The sequence below is a fragment of the Manis pentadactyla genome, chromosome 10 (assembly GCF_030020395.1).
Source record: "Manis pentadactyla isolate mManPen7 chromosome 10, mManPen7.hap1, whole genome shotgun sequence".
NCBI classification, from domain to species: domain Eukaryota; kingdom Metazoa; phylum Chordata; class Mammalia; order Pholidota; family Manidae; genus Manis; species Manis pentadactyla.
Window position 1 is genome coordinate 103,858,225 of NC_080028.1, and position 12,021 is coordinate 103,870,245.

General features: G+C 58.5%; 2 protein-coding genes and 1 long non-coding RNA gene across 4 annotated transcripts in view; 1 reads left to right on the forward strand and 2 right to left on the reverse strand.

The window, feature by feature from the left end:
- MAD1L1 (mitotic arrest deficient 1 like 1) overlaps positions 1-12,021 on the forward strand; it is a 415,678-nt gene that overhangs the window by 400,208 nt on the left and 3,449 nt on the right. The window lies entirely within an intron of this gene.
- LOC130679186 (uncharacterized) overlaps positions 1-12,021 on the reverse strand; it is a 73,155-nt gene that overhangs the window by 18,950 nt on the left and 42,184 nt on the right. The gene's annotated exons all lie outside the window — the stretch shown is intronic.
- ELFN1 (extracellular leucine rich repeat and fibronectin type III domain containing 1) overlaps positions 1-12,021 on the reverse strand; it is a 63,002-nt gene that overhangs the window by 4,575 nt on the left and 46,406 nt on the right. The gene's annotated exons all lie outside the window — the stretch shown is intronic.

Here is a 12,021-nt window from a genome sequence, read left to right on the forward strand (position 1 = left end):
GGGGCCAGCCGAGTGTATTTCACTGACAGTGACTTCTGCAACTAGTCTGGGCTGAGGTGGTTTAAATTAGGGGAAAGACATAATGATGTGCAATGATCTTTCCCCTTTGGAAACTTCCTAGAAACAGTTTTGATCCGGCTGCTGGGTAACTGGCTACTTCTGATTACAGAGACGTCAGATGGGGAGGGGCTGGCACGGGATCCCAGGGGGCAGGGTGGGGCATGCATGGGACCCCTCCCCAGAGCACGCTGGCTTGTAATATAAACCCTACAATCCCCTGGGGCTGGGCTCACCACCACCTCCAGGCGGCGCCCGCCTGCCTCATCTACCCAGGGGACCAGGCAGCCTGTGCCCATGAGGTGACTCAGGTCACCTGGGGCCGCCATGAGGCCACAAACCCCTGGCCTGCAGGCCCGTTCTGGATGCAGAGGGTGGCAGGCGGGGTGTAGCGGGGCTGCACCAGCCCATCTAGGCAGTGTGGTGCCTCAGCAATTTGAGCATAATCACCTTTAATCTCTTGCTCAAAATAACTCAAAGTCAAGTTAAAGAGGATTACAGGCCCTAACCTTCATCACAGGTGGGGACTGACCAGAGGCACAGGCCCAGGGCCCCTGGGACCCTGCTGGCTCCCAGGCTGACCTGGGGGTCTGTGGGTCTGGGGACCTGAAGAGCTGCATGCACACAGGGATTTGCAGGCATGTGGGGCTACATGCCTATGTGCTTGCACACATGTGCTGGGCTCTGTTATGTGTGTACACAAGGGTGTGTGCATCTTCAGCACACACCAGGGCCCACGTCAGCATGTGCATGTGGACACATGCCTGCGGGTGAAGGGCTTAGGCACCTCCGGGAGCTGACCTGGTAGCTTGCCCGGTTCCCTCCTGCCCTGGAGCCCCGGGCTGGGAGAGGGTGGCCCTGGCAGCCGGCCCCACCTCCCTCAGGAAGATCTGCCTCTGCCGTGTTGGAGCCCCCATGACCTCAGCCCTGGGGGGCCCACCAGGCCCCACAGGAATAGGGATTCCCGAGTTAACCCCTCGGTGGGGGAACAGGATGCCACCCCATGGGTCTAGGAGCCCTGTGGGGCCTGACAGGAGCAGGGCCTTGGGAACAGCTACCCAGGGAACTGGCCGAATCACCTAGAAAGGTTCTGATGGGATATGGCCCGGACCCTAGGCCGTCCTCAAGGCTGCCCATCCGCACAGCTAGAAATGTGGCTCATGGCTGTTATACTGAACAGCTGGTTCTAGAACCTTCCAAAACTTGCCCATCTGAGGCCACTTTACCTGAAAGGCTTGTGGTGGCTTCTACTCCACCCCTTTACCCATAGGTGCAGCCCTCGAGGCCACTGGTGACCTGTCTCACCAGCTCCACGGGGCACACCGGGTCCACCCTTCTCAGCCTCTCAGCAGCATCTGGCCCAGCCCGCTCCTTCCGGGCCCACTTTCTGCCCTGGGTCTCCAAGCTGCCGCCGTGGCTGCTGGCCCCACTGTTGGCCCCCTGCCTCCCCCGACCCCTAACTGTCCCTGTGGCCAGGCTGTCCTCATCCCCGGGGGCGCCCCTTCGGGGTTCCAGCACTGCAGCCCCTCTGCGTTCCTCCCCTGCCGAGTGCTTTATGCCTCACCCCCCACCACATTCCTCACCCTAGAAGCCAGTGCCCCATCCTCTCTTGTCACCCCAACACCCGGCGCAGCAGGGAGGCATCTCCAGCCACCCTGGGACGATGCCCCCAGCAGCCCCCACTGCCCGGGGGTCCTGAAGGGCCGCGGTACCCTGCCAGCGCCTGCCCAGCTGTAACCCTCGGTGGGGCCATCACCCTGTTGGGGAGGGGCCCAAAATGGCCACGTCTCAGCACTGGGCCACAGCCACCTGCTCACCCCTCCTCTGACCTACAGAGGCTGACACACTCCTGGGGGGGGAAAACTCAGCCTGAGGGTAGAGGGCTTTCTCCCCCCACATACCTCCTCACCTGGCTGGGCAGACACCCCCGGGGCCACCGAGCTGGGCAGCACAAGGCTCACTGCCCCGCCCGGCGCACACAACAGCCTGTGAGGTCACATGACCATGACCCAACTTCTTAAAGAAGCTGAGGCCCCCGGCTGCATCACAGTGGGGTCCTGGGTCCAACCTCTGGCTCTGGTGGCACTAGCTGCATGGCCTTGGTTTGCTCATCTTTATAATGGGGTTAGTCCCAGTGAGAGCCACCAAACCCCATGGATGCAGAAAACGCTTAGACACAAGAACAGAACTGCCACATATACATACATGCGCACACACGGACACACAGAGAGCCCTCTGGTCACCACCTGCCTTGGCTTTTAAGACCGGGCAGCAGGAGAGCCCTTTGCGTCCACGTTTTAAACCCATGGCCTTGCTCCTTGCATGGCAGGTGGTGTACCTGGCATGTGTACCTGGCACTGGGCATTAGGTCCAGTGGGAGAGGCCTGAGCAGCACCAGGGAGGCTCAGTGGAATTCAGGCCACAGGGGCCTTCCTCAAGGTGCTGCTGGGGGGATGCTGGCAGGTAAGTAGGAGTGTTAGGCAAAAAGGGAAACATCATTCCAGGCAGAGGGGACAGGAAGCCTGTGCTCTCAGAGAACGCGCATGGGGGGGCATCTGGGGTGGGCAGCGGCAGGCCATGCCACTGTTGGCCCCCTGGTGGGAGCGGGGGGCAGGGCCGCTGGGCTGAGCGCCAGACGGGGCCTGGCCTGGAGGCAGTAGCTTCCCTCCCTGGGCCCTGGCTGCGTGGCACTGTGCCAGCGCTTGCTGGGACTGACCCCTCCTCCCTCTCCGTTCAGTGACAGCAGCAGAGGCTGAGGCCAGCATCCAAGCCTGAGCCAGAGGTTTCCCAGGTCCACCTCCAGGCCTCAGTTTCCCCTCCAATGACACCACGGGTTGAGCCAGGCACCCCTGAGGGCTCTGTTTTGAGGTGTCCAGGGCCCCGTGTCTCCCAGGCCAGAGCCGTCTGTGAAATCTCTTGACCAGCAACACGCGTGTGCACACTCAGCTCTCCTTGACGTCTCCTGACCACACCGTCACCCACTGCAGAGAGCACCTCTGTTGCCCGGGGGACAATGGGGACAGTGCGTGTGAGGCTGTCACATCAACTCTGCAGCCTGCTGCTAATGAAATAAATACGGTGGTTCCAGGCTTTTAAACTTCTTACGAGGGGATTTGCATAACGCCACAGCCCTGCTGGGACAGGAATGCATCTGCCTGAAAATACCCTGGGTCTGTTCAACGGCTGGCCGGCAAAGGCCAGGCTGGCCTGGGGGCTGTGCTGACCCAGGGGACTCCGGGACTCCAGAGGGAAATGTGGGCCACGGGCCAGGCACACAGGAGGCGGGGAGGTGGGTGGGAAGTTACAGATCGATACCTTTCCCATTCCAGTGTTTTGCCCATAGATCAAGTTTACTGCTAGCGTCTGCCTGCTTGTGCAGCTGGGCTCTGCCGCAAAGCCCTCAGGGCCCTGCCAGGCACGGCACGGGGGCTGGTCTCAAGGTGGATGACCCCGAACCACCACGGTAGGGGCGGGGGCCACCTGCCTGATGGGAGCACAAACCATCTCGGGCTTTAGATTCCCAGGCTGAGATGAGAAGGTTGGCTCTGCCATGCTCTGACTGTGTAACACTGGGCAAGTCACTTAACCTCTCTGAGCCTGTTTCCTCCTGTCCAGTGGAGATGATGGTGGCCGCTCCCCCAGAGCACAGAGATGGGGAAGATGTGGCCTGGTTTTCTGAGGCTTCAGCATGCCGCCTGGCACAATGTGCGCTGTGAACACGCTCCCCTCCTCCTGCTGCCTCAGGTAGGCAGGGTGGGGGGTGCAATTCCAGGCACATGGACCCAGGAAGCTGGTGGGCTTTGTCACTTCAGCAAGGCACCCGGCCTGGGGCCCCCCCCCAAGGGGGCCCGTGAAGCCTGCCCGGCTCACCCTCCCAGGATCCGCCCTTTCCCTTCTGCACCCCCTACTTGTCCACAGAGGCTGGCAGCCCGCAGTGCTGACTCAGTAGGGCTGTGTCCCAGGACTGGGCCGCAGGGCTGGTCTGACGAGCCCCCAGCCTCAGCTGGCCCTGGCCTCATCCTCAGGGAGGCAGCTGGGAGGCGTAAGGTGAGGGTGGGGGGATCAACACCTGCACCCCACTACCCCCCAAGGGTGCAGAGGCCCTGGGGAAGGTGGAGGGAGGGGCCCAGGGAGAGACCCTCGGGGCGTCAGCCTGCCTATCCAGAGGCCATCGCGAGGTGTCCAGAATCCTTCACGTATCAAGCACCTGCTGTATACAGAGCCCCTTCTCCAGTGTCAGGGGAGCAGGTCTCAGTGTTACCCCACCTAGGCGGATAGGTAGACAGAGGCTCAGGGAGGCTGAGGTCTGCACAGCCAGCAAGCTGTGCTTTTCCCAAAGGGCAGTCAGCAGCACCGACCCACCCCGACTCCAGAGGCCACCCTGGAGCTGGAGCCCCACCGGAGCCCAGGGGCCATGTGAGGCAGACCTCCTGCCCCCGTGCTGCGGGACGGGGGTGCCTGAGCCAACAGGCTGGGGGCTGGAGGGACGCCAGGCACGCTCTGTCCCTCCCCACTCCAGACTGCTCTGGAGTTAATTAGGGACCCAAACATTTAATGGTCTGTTATGCTTCCACTGGGCATCTTTTTAAATTAAAAAACATGATGGACGGCATCATTGGAGGGAGAAATCACTTTGCAATGGCTTCCTGCTCAGGCGCTGGCAGGGACGTGGGGATAAGGGTGGCTGGCTGGCCTCTGGAGATGAGGGATGACATTTGGCCCTCTCTAGGAATACCAGTCCAGCCCTGCTGTTGGGAAGCATGTCCCTAACACCAGGCAAGGGTCTAGGTATCCGGAGGATGGCTGGCACTGTTCCATCACCCTGGCAGCTGGGAAGTTCTATCTTTAGTCTGACCTGAATCTCTCCAGTTGTTCTGAGGGATGGCCGATCGGAGACTGAGGGCAGAGAAGCGCCAATTCTGCTCTTCCTAGTAGAAACCTGGCCTCCAAAAGCCTTGAACTCTGGGAGTCCTTCCTGATTACCCGAGCCCAGACTCCATCCCTGTTCTGAGCTCTGATCCCAGCCTGGTGGGAGGGCAGGACTTCCAGGAGGGCGCTGGAAAGGCCCCCTGGGGAAGCTGAGGCTTCCTCTCCTCCCTTCCCCACCCCATCCTGGGCCTGCTCCTGCAGACCCAGGCCCCTGCCAGCCCCACACCCCCATTGCCGTGATTATTTAACCAGAGCATATTTCCTGACTGCTATTAATTGTACTAAAGATTTTGGGCATGGTTTTTGAGCAGAGGTCATAAATTAGCAATTAGCCCTCAAATGTTAAATTAACAAGGGAAATAAAATACGGAGCAAAGTCCAGTCTAAGTATCAGCGATAAAAAGGGCTGGGATAGATCAGGACACGTCCCGGGCGCCCAGGCTGGCTGAGCTGCACCATTCTGGCAAGGCGGGGGCCTCAAAGACCAGGCGGGGCCTCAAAGACCAGGTGGAGGACAGTCGAGCACGACCAGGTGCTCCTGCATCAGAAATGGGCCCTCTCCCGTGTGTCCCCGGGGAGCTGGCGTCATGATGCTGGGGAGTCTGAGAAAATGCCGCCGGGTGACTGCCCAGGGTTCTCGTGCGTCCAGACTCTCCGTCTCACACCTGCTACCATGGCTGGTTCCCACGGATCCCAAGAGGCCTGTTCCCGTCCCCAGCACCCCCACCTGTCAGGGGGCTGCCACCTCGGGCCCTGGCCTTCAAGGAAGAGCATCACCCGGGTCCCTGAGAGCAAAGCCACAGCCCTACCTGACCCCCCACGCTGGCCTGCCACAAGGCACCTGTTGCCACTGTGGCCTGAAGCTCACCCAGCAGGAGGGGCAGCCGCACCTCCACCAGGCCTGGGTTCCCAGCCCCTCCATCTGACTGATGGGCCATCAGATCAACACCCCCTCCGTGGCTTCCACCGCTTTGCAGTTTGGAGACTCCAGCCATCCTGAGACCAGACATCTGCCTCTATCTACTAAGTCTCTACGTTTGAGTTCTTACATTTAACTTTCAATCTGCCTGGGAAGTATCTCATTGCTGTAAAGAAGGGTCAGACTGATGTCCCTCCCAAATAGGCAACAAACTGTCCCAATGCCGTATCCTGGGTGATCTATTCCCTCCAGCTGACTTGTGATGCTCCGTCTGCCTCCTGGCTGGAGCCTGCTTTCCACAGGCCAGGTCTGGTCAGACTCCTGACCCTGCAACCCTGCATGGCTCCCCAGTGCCCATGTCTTCAGGGGGCCCCCAGACCCAGTGATGGTTCCTCCCCTTGCCCTATAAGCTGATGAGCTGCCTGCATTTCTCCCATTTTCTCTAAGGTGCTGTTTCCTCCACCTGGAACTCTAACCCCCACCAGTCCAGTCACTGCCCTGCAAAGTGTCCTTTCCTGTTCAGACTCCTGACAGGGCTGTGGTCTCCCTCTGTAATCCCAAAGCCACCCATGCCTGCCCAACCCATGACCCTGCACCACGAAGGCCACCCATCTCTCCCAGAGCCACATCCTCGACCAAAAGCTGCTGGCGAACAAAGCTGGATCCCACTTTTCTTCTCAAGTGCAGAGTCGGAAATACACACTGACTGCGCTTGGGGAAGTACGCCACCCCCAATCACCTGTTAAGGAGGGTGGCTACAGGTCACAGTTCTTCCAGGACGGCGCCCCATGTCCTGGCATGGTTATGAATAGATCCTGCTCACCTGCCCGGTACCCCCATTCAGATAACAGACTGTCCAATGGTCACCCTCTAAGGAGGCTCTGAGGACTGTTCCATCCACAACCCTCCTCTCTGTCCTGACACCGGAGCAGCGCCATTGAAACCCTTGTAACTCTGTAAGAAGCTCCCACGTCTGGGGGAAAGACCCCCTTTGTCATTGCTCATTTCCAAGATTTCTTTGCTTTTTGTTTGCACATTTTTCCAGATGAACTTTCAGAACCATTTCATATAGCTCTTCAAGGCACGCCGCCAGGGCACATGGGATGGCGAGGGTATTCCGCAAGGACCTTCAGGTTTGCGGTCTGCAGCCCGGCTCCTCTCTACTCCATCTCCCTCGGTCTCCCTCAGGAAAACTTCACAGCATTCTTCATAATGACCTTAAGTTTCTCTTGCAAATATATTCCTAGGAATTCCATGGGTTTTTGTTTTTAATTGATGCCGTTGTGTGGGGACCGTTCATTTCATTATGTTTTCCAACAAGTTGTTGCTTGTACAGATAAAAATTACTGATTTGTATATTTGTCTTGTATCCGGCCCCATACCTCCCCAATTTCTCTTTTTTTTTCAGTTGGTTCTCTTGTTTTTCTAAGGTCTTAAATCATACTGTCTGCAAATAATCACAATTCTTTCCTGTACACATGCCATTTAATTGTTTCACGTCTTATTGCTATGGCCAGAATTTCTGGACAATGATAAAGGGCTCTGTTGGTTTCTTTCTATAAAGGTTTTTGAATACGGATCATTAAAGCCTCATCACTTAGAATGACATTGGTTGTTGAATTGAGGCACAGATTCTTTACTGTGATAAGTATCTTTCCAGTTCTATTTTTAGCATTTACTTTAAAGTCAGAACTGGCACTGGATTTTATCACCTGCCTTCTGTCATTTATTAAGGTCACATTGTGGCTGACCTGATACTATGTACTATCTTAATAGATCTATTATTAAGCCATCTTTGAATTCTTTTGATAAATCCTACCTCGTCATGGCAGATCATCTCCCTAATATTCTCTGAAATTGGATTTGCCTGTGTCTCACCGAGGATCTCTGGTCCCGTCCATCGGCGAGATCCGTGTGGGGTTTCATCTCCTGTCCCATCTCTGCAGTCTGGGATTCAGTTCCACTCTCACCTCTACCTGGGTGACTTCATTCAGCTGGTGGCTGTGGGCTCAGGCAAGAAATGCCTCTGATGGAGGCCTCCCAGCTATATGGGCTCAGGGCCCTTCACCACGGAAGCGCCCCCAAAACCTGTGCAGGCCGATCCGATGAGCCACTTGGGGAGGTGAACATCGCTTCATCAAGTGAAATGTCAGCCCTGATCTGTCTTCTGTGCATTCATTACAGGTTTTCATGACTCAGGGTCAGCTCAAAGTCAGGAAAACAACAGAAATCTCCACTGGGAATGTTTATAAGGGCTTGGAAGGCATCTTACATGGTGAATTTCATGTTGGCCTCCAGGAGGATGGGGCCGTGTGGGAAGGGCTGGCCCCAGTGTGGGGCTGGCCTGGGGCCTTGAGGGAGACCCCAGCTCCCTCTGGTGATGGCAATGAGACCACCCCAAGACCACCCTTGCAGGGATTTCCGATGGATGTTCCAAGTTATCCGTGTGAAGACTGATGAATGTCACATTAGGCATTGGGGGGCACAGAGAATACAAAGCAAGTAAGGGCACAGAGCCTCCCAGAACATCCATTCTAACCCAGAACATAATTCACACAGGAAGGAGGCGGCTCGAGGCAGCGGCTGTCTCCACAGATGGTATTTCCTGAGATGATGCAGCCTCACCTTCTATTGCTCCCCTGGGAGGGCACGTGGACCCCACCACCACCACCTCTACACCCCATGAATCTGGGCAGCCCTGAGACTGTCATACTCAGTGGGGCTGTGTGGGGTTCTGTGTAAGGATTTGGGGGACAGGGAGCCCAGGGAGGGTTTGAGCAAAGTCCAGGATGTGCAACCAGGCCCAGGGAGCCTGAGAGTTGGGGTGGCATTCCTCCTGGGGAGACATGAGCTGGACCAGACTACAGCTGTCCCTCTGCTCACCCCGGTCAGCTCTGCAAACCCTCCTTGTCTCTCAGAGTCTATAAAAATCTGATCTAATAACACAGCAAACATTAATTACAGCTCAAAGAACAAGAATGGGACTGATTTGGAAGAGGCCACTCTCCTGTTTGTCACCAAGATGCTGCAAGGGGCCGGGAGGGGGCTAGTGTGGCAGCCAGGGGGTGGGGGTCTCCTGTTCTCACCCCTGCTTGCTGCTCCAAGGGCAAGCCCCCAGCAGGAGGTGGGGGGCCGGGTGCTGGGATCTGGGCCTGGCCCCATCTCTCACTAGCCCTGGGACTCAGCCCCTCTCCTCTCCCTCTGGCAGAGTGGAGACGGGGCCCATCCAAGGCACTCAAGTCCGAGGGGTTGGGAATGAATCATGGACACAGAAGAGCCTCCAGCCAGACAGAATCCAGGAAGGGACTGGAGCCTATGAGCTGAGAGGGGAAATGGCCGGATGCCCCCAGCAGGAGCTGGGGGGCTGGCCTGGGCACCCTGGACTGTCCCTAGGAGGCCCCGAGGCTGCTAGTTCCCTGCCCCAGCTCCCATGGAGAAGGGCAGGGGGGAATTCAGCCCCAGTCACTGGGCCCTTGGAAAGTCTGAGCCTAAGGAGATACCCCCACCAGAATAAAAGGCCCACACTCTCCAGAGCAGCCCTGAAGCCCCACAGCCCTGCGAGCCTTCACCCTCTCACTCCCTCAGCAGTTTCTGACTGCCTGCCCTCTGGGGAGTGGACAGGTGGCTGTCATCCTGGGTCAGTCTCAGAAGAGAACGTGAACAAGGGCTCCCCGTGGGCCCCAAGCTATCACGGGCTGTATGAGCCCTGGCGGGAAGGCTCGCCCTCCCCAGCTTCAGTCCTGAGTCTGTAAGAACCTGCAGGGCCAGGAAACCACTCTGGGAAGAACCAGCTGCAGGTCTTGGCTCGACACATGGGTGTCACCCATGTCCCAAGAAGGGCCACGGGTCACAGGGTCCTCCATCAGGGCAGGACTTCCCAGCTGGCCCTGGGGGCCCACTGCTGCCCTCGGGCTTGGCCCTGCTCATGCCCCTCTTCCGTGCTGGACACACGCTCTGTTCCCCTCGACACCGTTCCCCGCTGGCCCACCCCTCTGTAACCAGGAGGTGGGAGAAGACGGCGCTTGGGGAGGCCCCCCAGGCAGCCCCTGCATATATCCCCTTGGATGCCGGGGTCCCCTCCACAGCAGCCCGCACCCCAAATCCTGAGACCCAGGGGCCGGAGACCACTGTGGGGGGCTGTGGGAGAGCTCTGGCAGGCCTGCCTTGGGGGAGGGAGCGCCTGGAGCTGCATTTGGCTGTTCTGTGCCTTCCAGCATATGTCTGAGCAAGAAAAATTTGGCGTGGTCCATATGCCGGCTGCTATAAATAGAGCTTGTCATGTAAGCTTCAAAGGGCCAAGGTGATGGAAAACATGGGCCGGGGGCTGGGCACCCTCGGGCTGAGATGGAGGCACCACCCAGAGATCCCTGGTGTCCTGTCCCCACCATAGGGCCTTTGGTGGGACAGCTGAGGGGGGCGAAGGGCTGGGGTCCCAGGAGACCAGCATTTTACAGCTTGAGCCCTGCTTGGGGGATGTGTGTGTGAAGTCCCCATTCTGACCCCTGGGGGTGGCCCCCTGCTGGCCCCCCTTTGGACACGCACACCCGTCTCATCCCTTCCAGGGCCTGAGGCTGGGATGGAGCAGAGCAGCGGGGGACAGCCCAGCTCCGGAAATACCCAAGCCAGGTGTGAGGACGCCCCGCAGGTCTCATCACCCAAGGGGTAACGGAGGGATTGGCTGCGGTTCCCGCCAACACCTCCCTACGCCGCCTGCACAGCCTCTCTGGGTCTCTGTCCGTCTGTCTGTCTGCCATCTGAGGCTGTACAGGACCGCGGGCCCATGCGCTGCATGCAGACAGCGTCTCCCTCCCAGCTGCCTCCTCTCCTCACGGCCAGGCCCTGGCCCGCTGCGGGTGGCAGCCTCTGTCTGGGACGTAGTGTCGCCACCCCATCCCCTTGAACACATGCCCTAGGCTCCTGCTGCCCGCCAAGTGTGACCCGTGAATCACACAGGGCAAAACCCCTGCCAGGAAGGGGTGGTGGAGAAGCGTAGCCACCCACCAGCTCAGGGAAAAGAGACATGAGAGCAAGTTCAAAGGTAATGTGGCCAACTGAGAAGGCGACGTAGGCTGACTTAATAGAGACAGATGACGCAGGGCGGAGGAGGTGGCGATCGGCTCGGCCCGGCGCCACACAGCCCTCTGGGCTTCAGCCTCACGGGAGGCACACCTGCCAGGTAGGCACCTGTGAGCCGACGCTCCTCTGATACCTGTAAATATTTAATGCTTATACTAATCCTGTGAAGTTGGGACTATTATTATCCATTTACAGAAGAGGCACAGGCTTGGTGAACATGGCCGAGTTCCCACGGCGGCCCACGGCTCCTGAGGGGCAGGCAGGGCTCAAACCCAGGCAGTCTGGGCCCCGAGCCTGTGCACAACACAGGTCGTGGCATGTTTGAAGGTCAGTGAGTGTCCCCTGCGTTGGGTGGATGCAAAGCCAGATCACGTGAGGGAAGGCAGGAGGAAACGGGGGTACCTGGCTGAGGGACGGGGCCTCGGGTACGTCAGCACTGCAGCACAGGCGTACGGCCGAGGGGACACCCGGGGGGCACTGCCTGTGGCCACTCTCATCCTCCTAGACAATCCTCAGTGCCTGCTGATGGCAGTGTCACCAGCACAACCTTGGTGGAAACGAGGCCACATCGTGTACAAGTGAAGAGGCACTTGGCCCACAAACCATAATCCGCGGCTGGACGTGTCCCTGGAGGTGTGGAGATGTCCAGGGTGGTTGTGCCAGACCCCAGGTGCCCACCACGAGTGTGGATGAAAGCCTCGTAGGGCGCATGCACCTCAGAGCGCCACACAGTGGTGAGAAAGGCCAGCATCGGGCAAGGACCACTCACAAACACGCCTCAGAGACAGAGGGCTGCCAGCCAGGGTGCCTGCCATCTGCCACACATCCAGAGCCTTCAACGTGCCCAACACACATTACACAAGGGTCTGTACAAGGGGAGCAAAGGTGTAAAAAAGGTGTGAATAACCACATAGAACTTAGCAAAGGGCTTGTTTGTCCCTCAACAGGGAGGGAGATGGGGCCTGAGGACAGGACTGGGGACAGCCGCAGGGCACCCACGTGCCCGACACCGTGGGCCGCGCACTTACAAACGGTGAGAT